The sequence below is a fragment of the Spinacia oleracea genome, chromosome 6 (genome assembly GCF_020520425.1).
Source record: "Spinacia oleracea cultivar Varoflay chromosome 6, BTI_SOV_V1, whole genome shotgun sequence".
Taxonomy (NCBI): Eukaryota; Viridiplantae; Streptophyta; class Magnoliopsida; order Caryophyllales; family Amaranthaceae; genus Spinacia; species Spinacia oleracea.
Genome location: NC_079492.1, coordinates 142363343 through 142371747, shown reverse-complemented (window position 1 = coordinate 142371747; position 8405 = coordinate 142363343).

The following is an 8405-nucleotide window of genomic DNA, read 5'->3' as shown; positions in this document are numbered from 1 at the left end:
GATTGTGGTAAGGGGTTTTACTCAAAAACATGGCATTGATTATTTTGATACATACTCTCCTGTAACTAAGATTGCAACCATTAGAACCTTAATTGCTCTTGCATGCATTCATGATCTTGTTGTGCATCAAATGGATGTGAAAACTGCATTTTTAAATGGTGATTTAGATGAAGAGATTTATATGGTTCAACCTGAAGGTTTTGTTGTTCCAGGTCAAGAAAACAAAGTTTGTAAACTGGTCAAGTCATTGTATGGGCTTAAGCAAGCGCCTAAGCAATGGCATGACAAGTTTGACAAGACGATGACTAGTAATGGCTATCATGTAAATGAAGGTGATTCTTGCGTTTATTATAAACACGATTCTTCTGGTTGTGTGATTATTTGTCTTTATGTGGATGACATGCTAATTTTTGGTACTGATTTGGATCGAGTGAATGAAACAAAAGAATTCTTGAGTTCAAAATTTGAAATGAAAGATATGGGTGAGGCAGATGTGATTTTGGGAGTGAAAATTATTAGAACTCCAAATGGCATTTGTCTCAGCCAAGCTCACTATGTTGAAAAGCTTCTTAAAAAGTTTGATTCATTTTATGTCGATCCAATCAAGACCCCTTATGATATAAGCATTCATTTAAAGAAAAACAAAGGTGATCCTGTTTGTCAATCTGAGTATGCTAAAATTATTGGACCTGTGGGGGATTGTTGGAAATCCTAGTGAGAAAACAAAAGAAAATGAGTGGGAAAATGTGGGAATATGAAAAGTCCCACATGGGAAAAACACAAACCATATTCAATGTTTATATTTGGGGGTTTGAGGGAAACATTTGTTTAAGAAAGCATGTGAGTGGCATGGGTGGTCACAACACACACGCGCGCGCGCGCCGGGCCGGGCTCGGGCGAGGGCCGTGGGCCTTGGGCCGTGGGCCGTGGGCCGTGGGCCGTGGGCCGTGGGCCGTGGGCCGTGGGCCGTGGGCCGTGGGCCTTGGGCCTTGGGCCTTGGGCCTTGGGCCTTGGGCCTTGGGCCTTGGGCCTTGGGCCTTGGTACTTGGTACTTGGTACTTGGTACTTGGTACTTGGTACTTGGTACTTGGTACTTGGTACTTGGTACTTGGCGAATGCGGTTCGCGGGCGTGGGCCGGGTTATTCTTTTTGGTCAAGGGCGGTTTGATTAAGTCAGAAGACTTAATCAACAGTCAGAAGACTGTTGCAGTTCCCCATTACTCCCGTAATTTCTCCACTAGCCGTTTTTTGCTGTTACAGCTTCCCAAAAGCCTCACTATAAATTCATCGTTCATTTCCACAAAAAGATACAGAAACTTACAATCACATCTCTCTCTCAAATTCCTCTCTTTCTGGGCAAATATTCTGGTCTCCAATCGGGGATTGTGAGTGCACATAATTCTCGGTGTCGTGTAAACCCTGGAGGGCAACCGCAAGCGTTCTACTGCATCGGAGGTAGCGCGGAATTGTCTTTTAGAGCAGTGGTCCGCCCACGGCACGACAATTGTTTCAGTTCGTATTACGCAATATCCAGTTAAGTCGTTCCAATTACTTATTTAGCTAACATAGGGGTTTAAATGTTTAATACTCCCTCTTTTCTTTATTATTTGTCACACATACCAAATGTGCTATCTTTATTAAGAAATGGGTGACAAAAGACAAAAATGATTGGCTAAATATATTTTCTGTAAGATTAAAATTATGGTTGCATGATCATTTTAAATAATGTCAATCTTTTAGAAACAGACTAAAATAATAAATGAGGCAAAATAAAGAGGAGAAGAATACTTGAAATTTGAAAATCATTCTCGTTACACTATTTGTTTTGACTTTTCCCCCCAACAAAAATGTTCATTTTAGTTTCGAGTGTGCCATGTAGACGGCATCCATACATACTTCCCCGCTCGTTGCTATAGCTTTCGCGAAGGAGCAAAAAGTTGCTTTTGGAAATTGCCAAGTAAACGTACCCGCGACTCCGGGAGGCCACAACATATTTTTCGCAAACAAAATCAAAAAGTGTGGTGATGATTAATGTGGTAAGTTACGATAATATTTAATCGTTGCAATTGTACGTGTCGGATTCTAAATGGTTAATGATAGTTCAGTAGGAACACTTGACAAGAGGGGGGTGAATTGTTTCTTGGGAACTTGGGTAAGTTTCTTGCGGAATTTAAACAATAAAGAAACTGAGAATAATGAGCGAAGAAAGATATAAAATGGAGGAACCTTCTTGACCCTAATCAAGAAGAACCTCACTACTCTTTTGTATTAATGTAATAACTCTATTACAAATACACTCTCTAACTCGAGTTCCTCTCGAACACGAGTTCCCCACAACAATCCCCTTTGATTACTGTGCTCCTCTTTCTCTCTCTGACTTAACTCTAAGTCGCTCCTTTTCTCTTTGACTTAACTCTAAGTCGCTCTGTTTCTCTTTGACTTAACTCTAAGTCAATTAAGGATCACTCAACCCTTAAACCCAAAATACAATTTGATATAAAACTCTAGTACGTAATAAAGCTTATAATAATAAGGAACTCAAGGAACACTCTATTTTGCCAACTGATTCTTTTAAAACGTTTAAGCTCTTTAAGATAGATTTTGTAGAAATCAGTTGTGTTTTGAAAAGCTAAAACTCTTCTCCTTTTATAGGAGAGTTTTACCTAAGATTGGGTACCCATGTTCTCCTCAACTACCCACTAACTGTTACTGCTCAGTAACATGGGCATAGTTGGAGAGAAACAGGGAGACCAAATCAAAACACTACTTGCACGTTTAAACAGAAATACGTGGGAGAGTTTTAAGGATCATGGAAAATCTTTTGCTTGAGAAACAAGGAGAATGAAAACAGAATCCTATGTTTACATTTATTAATTAAATTCATTTTATTTATTAACAAAGATTTTCCAACTTAAAACTCTTTTATAATTACAGTTAATATATTTCAATTTAAAACGTACCAAAATACTTAGGTTCCTTTCGTTCCAAATTACGTATAAACAATATTAAATACTTACATAAATCCTAAACATAAACTCATATGTTGTAGTCTTCATGTTGCACCTTTAGAAGCTTCACTCGAAGTCTTCCCAATTTGTTCCTTCTCTGGAACGCCGAGGATCCACATAATATATGAGGATCTCGCCTTAGGAACTCGCCTAAGGATCTCGCCTTGCTTAATGATTATTTCTTCAATGTAGTGTCTGACATGGATCAATTACTTGCTTATATTCCACGTTGCTTAGTTTATCCAACTCAGGATCTCCTTAACTTAGCATTATCCCTCTAAGGATCTCGGAACCTATTATGCAACATAACTTAACCAATTGTCAGGAGTTTGCTTTGTCATCATCAAAACTTTAGGGTCAACAATATTCCCCCTTTTTGGTGATGACAACAAAAGCAAACTTTCACTAAATGCAGCAGTAATCAATTAGCATAAATATAAAGCAATAAATTAAATAAATTATTTTTATAAAAATTAATCTAAACTTCCTAAATGAATTTAAGGAAAATTGAAATTAATTTTAATAAACGAAAATAAAATTAAAAACGAGAAATAAAATTTTATAAACTTACATCGAGAAGAGAGTAGTGAGACGGATTCAAGTGATCAATTTAAGTTAAGTTTGCATTCATTTCCCCCTGTTGGCATTAACAAAAAGTAGAAATACACAATACTAATATATACCGATTAGAGCGCCCTCCGATCAACGGTTGGCAAACTAAGTTAGCCTCAAAGTTAAGTTCCAACGTACTAAATTCGAATATAAAACATAATAATTAACAAGTCAAGTTTTTAGAGATACGATCTTTTAGGAGTTCCACATAAATAAAAGAATAAAAATCGTATGTTTCCCAGCAGAGGGTGACATACCAAAAAAAATATAAAAAATAAAATCGTATGTTTCCCAGCAGAGGGTGACATACCAATAAAAATCGTATGTTTCCCAGCAGAGGGAGATTTGTGGGTGGGCTCGTATCTGTTGCAGGCGGGTTTGGTGGTGGGTGGGCGTTCGCGACCGGATCGGATGGAGGAGGGAGGCTTTTCTCGAACGGTTTTGGTTGAAGAGGGAGGTTTGCGAACGGGGCTGGGAGTGGATGGGTGTTCGCGAGCGAGTGTTGGTGGGGGGGTGGTCGGTTCGTCGGAAGCAGGTGGAGGGTGCCGCCGTCTGTGGAGGCGGACGGCTGGTCGTCGGCGGTGGTTGTGTGGGATTGGAGAAGAGGAGGTTCGTGGGTGGTATGTAGGGCGAGGGAGGCACGATTCGGTGCGGCTGCTGGGATTCGGTGGGCGGTCGGTCGCCGAGCCGCTGCCTCCGGTGGCTGGCCGCCGATCATGGTGGCTAGGGTTTTAGATTGGGGATTTTTAATTTCTAGGGTTTTGTGGTGTGTGAATTTTGGGGGTTTTTATTTTGGGTTCCTTGTGTTTTGAAGTGGTGAAATTTTAATTTGTGGTGGCCATGAGTATGAGAGATCCATAGGTGTGATCCATTAGCTTTTAATTTTAGAAAAATAAAATTTAAGGGAATAAATGAAAATTATGGATATATAAAAGAAAATGAAAAATAAAAATAATTTGTGGAAAAATAGAAGATAGGAAAAAAATTGTAACATAAAAAATATATCCATGATCCTTATATTTTAGTGGAACTGTTTGAATTACGTATCTCATATTACTGACTAATTAAATACACATTTTAATTCGAAATTTTTAGTTGTTCCTCAACGATGGTAAACTTCAGTTATGCTTTACGCACATGTATTTATAATGGTATACAGTAGTAATGCATAAATCTAAAAGAGTCATACCTCATGAGGATCTGTCAGCTTCCTTATCTTATTTTGATCATCCCGAGTTCCATTCTCATTTTCTCATGCTTCTCTCTGCTTAAAGGTTTAGTCATAATATCTGCAATTTGATTCTCAGTTTGACAAAAGTCCAACTTGATTAAACCTTTTTCAACATTATCCTTAAGAAAGTGATGCCTAATATGAATATGCTTAACCCGGGAATGATGTACCGGATCCTTAGAAATGCAGATTGCACTAGTGTTATCACAATAAATAGGAACACAATCATATATGATCCCAAAATCCCTTAACTGTTGCTTTATCCACAGTATTTGAGAGCAACATGCAGCAGCTGCTACATATTCAGCTTCTGCTGTGGATAAGGCAACGGTATTCTGTTTCTTGGAACCCCAAGAAACCATGCAAGATCCTAGGAATTGAACCATACCTGATGTGCTCTTTCGGTTTACTAAATCACCTGCATAATCTGCATCTGCATATCCTTTTAAATCGAAAGTTCCACTTCTTGGATAAAACAGACATAGATCGTCTGTTCCTTTGAGGTATCTGAATATCCTCTTCACTGCAGTCATGTGGGACTCCTTTGGGTTTGATTGAAATCTTGCACACAACCCAACACTGAATGATATGTCTGGTCTGCTTGCGGTTAGGTATAGCAGAGATCCAATCATTCCTCTGTACGTCGTTTGATTCACACTTTTTCCTGTGGGATCTTCATCTAGTCTTGTGGCTGTTCCCATGGGAGTGTGATTTGTTTTCACTGAATCTAGCTCGTACTTTTTGAGGAGTTCCTTCACATATTTTTGTTGGTGGATCATAATTCCTTCCTTAGTTTGTTTGATTTGCAAACCAAGAAAGAAATTGAGTTCCCCCATCATACTCATTTCAAACTCACTGCACATTAAATTAGCAAAGTCCTTGCACAAATTTTCGTTAGTAGCACCAAATAATATATCATCGACATAAATTTGTACAACTAATAAGTCAGATCCTTTTGATTTTAAAAATAGAGTTTTATCGATTCTTCCTCGTTTAAAATCATTTTGTAAAAGAAACTTTGATAATCTCTCGTACCACGATCTAGGAGCTTGCTTTAACCTATAAAGAGCTTTATCAAGCTTATAGATGTGGTTCGGAAATTTGGGATTCTCAAAACCAGGGGGTTGTTCCACATAGACGTCTTCCTCAAGAAAACCATTTAAGAAAGCACATTTGACGTCCATCTGATACAACTTGAATCCCATAAAGGCTGCAAAAGCAATTAGAATACGAATAGCTTCTAATCTAGCAACAGGAGCAAAGGTTTCTTCGAAATCAATACCTTCCTGTTGATTGTAGCCCTTGACTACTAACCTTGCCTTGTTCCTGATGATTGTGGTATGTTCATCGAGCTTGTTCCTGAACACCCACTTTAGTCCTATGACTTTCTGATTCTTTGGTTTGGGTTCCAGATGCCATACCTTGTTCCTTTGGAACTCATTTAACTCATCTTGCATGGCAGTGATCCAATCAGCATCTTCCAAAGCTTCGGTGTGGTTCCTTGGCTCGATTGTGGAGAGGAACGCATGAAAAGCACAGAAGTTCCTTAGTTGAGACCTTGTTTGAGTTCCTTTCCTAATGTCACTGATAATCAGATCCATTGGGTGAGAACTTTGATGTTTCCATGGCTTAGGTTGAAATTGTGCCACTGGAACATCTAAGGTCTCCTCAGTTCCTTCTGTTTCCTGAGATCCTTGTTCCTCTGCATCAGAGGTCTCTTGATCTTCTTCCGGTTCCTCAGAATCAACATTTTCTGGTTCCTCAGGATCAGGGGTTCTTCTTCCAGGAACTCCTTGGTTAGTAGCAGTTTCTAGTGTTTGTGGATCTGCTATTTCATTTTGCTTTCTTCCAGGAGAGATTTCCTCATCATAATCTGTAAAACGAGTTAATCCAATTTCGAAATCTTCCTGTTCCTGAATTTCATCAACATTGTTAGCTTCATTAAATATTATATGTACACTCTCTTCAATACACATCGACCTTTTATTATAAACTCTATATGCTTTACTGTTTAAGGCGTATCCTAGGAACACAGCCTCATCACTTCTTTCATCGAATTTCCCTAAGTTTCTTTTGCCATTGTTGTGAACAAAGCATTTACACCCAAAGGCTCTAAAGTAAGAGATATTGGGTTTGTTTCCTTTTAATAACTCATAGGGAGTCTTGTTTAAAATGGCCCTGATCATTACTCTATTAACAATATAGCAAGCTGTGTTTACTGCTTCAGCCCAGAAGTTCCTTGGTAAGGAACTGGCAATTAACATGGTTCTAGCCATGTCTTCCAAGGTTCTATTTTTTCTTTCAACGACTCCATTTTGTTGTGGAGTCCTAGGTGCAGAAAAGTTGTGATCCATACCTTGTTCCTTGCAGTATTCATCAAACTTGTGATTCTCGAATTCAGTTCCATGATCTGACCTTATATGTATTAGCTGACGTCCTGTGGATCTTTGTATTCTCTTAGCAAAAGCAACAAATTCATTAAACGTTTCATCTTTACTTGCTAAGAAAATAACCCAGGTAAATCGAGAAAAATCGTCAACAATAACCAAGACATAGCGTTTTCCACTTCTACTTTGAATTCTCATAGGTCCACACAAATCCATATGGATGAGTTCCAATGGTTTAGTTGTGCTGACCATTTTCTTAGGCTTGAAAGAGCTCCTGACATGCTTTCCTTTGGCACATGCTTCACAAACTTTGTCTTTAAGGAACTTGATGGAAGGTAGACCTCTCACTAGTTCCTTTGATCTCAGTTTGTCAAGCAATGAAAAGCTAGCATGTCCGAATCTCTTGTGCCATAGAAGTGGATCCTCCTCAATAACACTAAGACAAGTTAAGTTGTTCCTTGGAACTTTGTTGAGATCCACAGTATATGTGTTCCCTTTGCGAGTTCCTTCCAAAATAACTTCCTTACTGTAATTGTTAATAATTCGACAACTTTCTGAAGTAAAGCTTACCGAGTTTCCTTTGTCACAGAATTGTGAAATACTAAGCAGACTGTGCATTAAACCTTCTACCAGGAACACATTATCAATTGAATGGGAACTTGACCTTCCTACTTTTCCAATGGCGATGATTTCACCTTTCTTGTTGTCTCCAAAGGTCACAGTTCCTCCGTTGTAGGCCTCTAGTGAGAGAAATTTGGTTTTATCTCCTGTCATGTGCTTGGAACACCCGCTATCAAGATACCACGAGTTGTTCCCCCTCACTAGGACCTGCAATATTATTAATTGTTAGATACAGGAACTCGGGTTTCCTCGAGTTCCTTTTCTACTAAAGGATCATTTTTCTTAATCCATATCTTCTTGACAATGTTCTGGTTTTTATTTAACAGTTCCTTCTTTTTGGAACACTCAGTCACAACATGATCACCAGTACCACAAAAGGAACAAACTTTGACACTAGGCAGTTCCACATAATTTTTCTTTTTACCATTGTTCCTTTTATAGTAAAAACCTAGGCCTTCAGTTCTCTTAGATTGAGCCTTCTCAATCCACTTAGGCGTGATTCTAGGAGATTGTTTATGTGCATTTGCTAAGGCTAGTTCCTTGGTT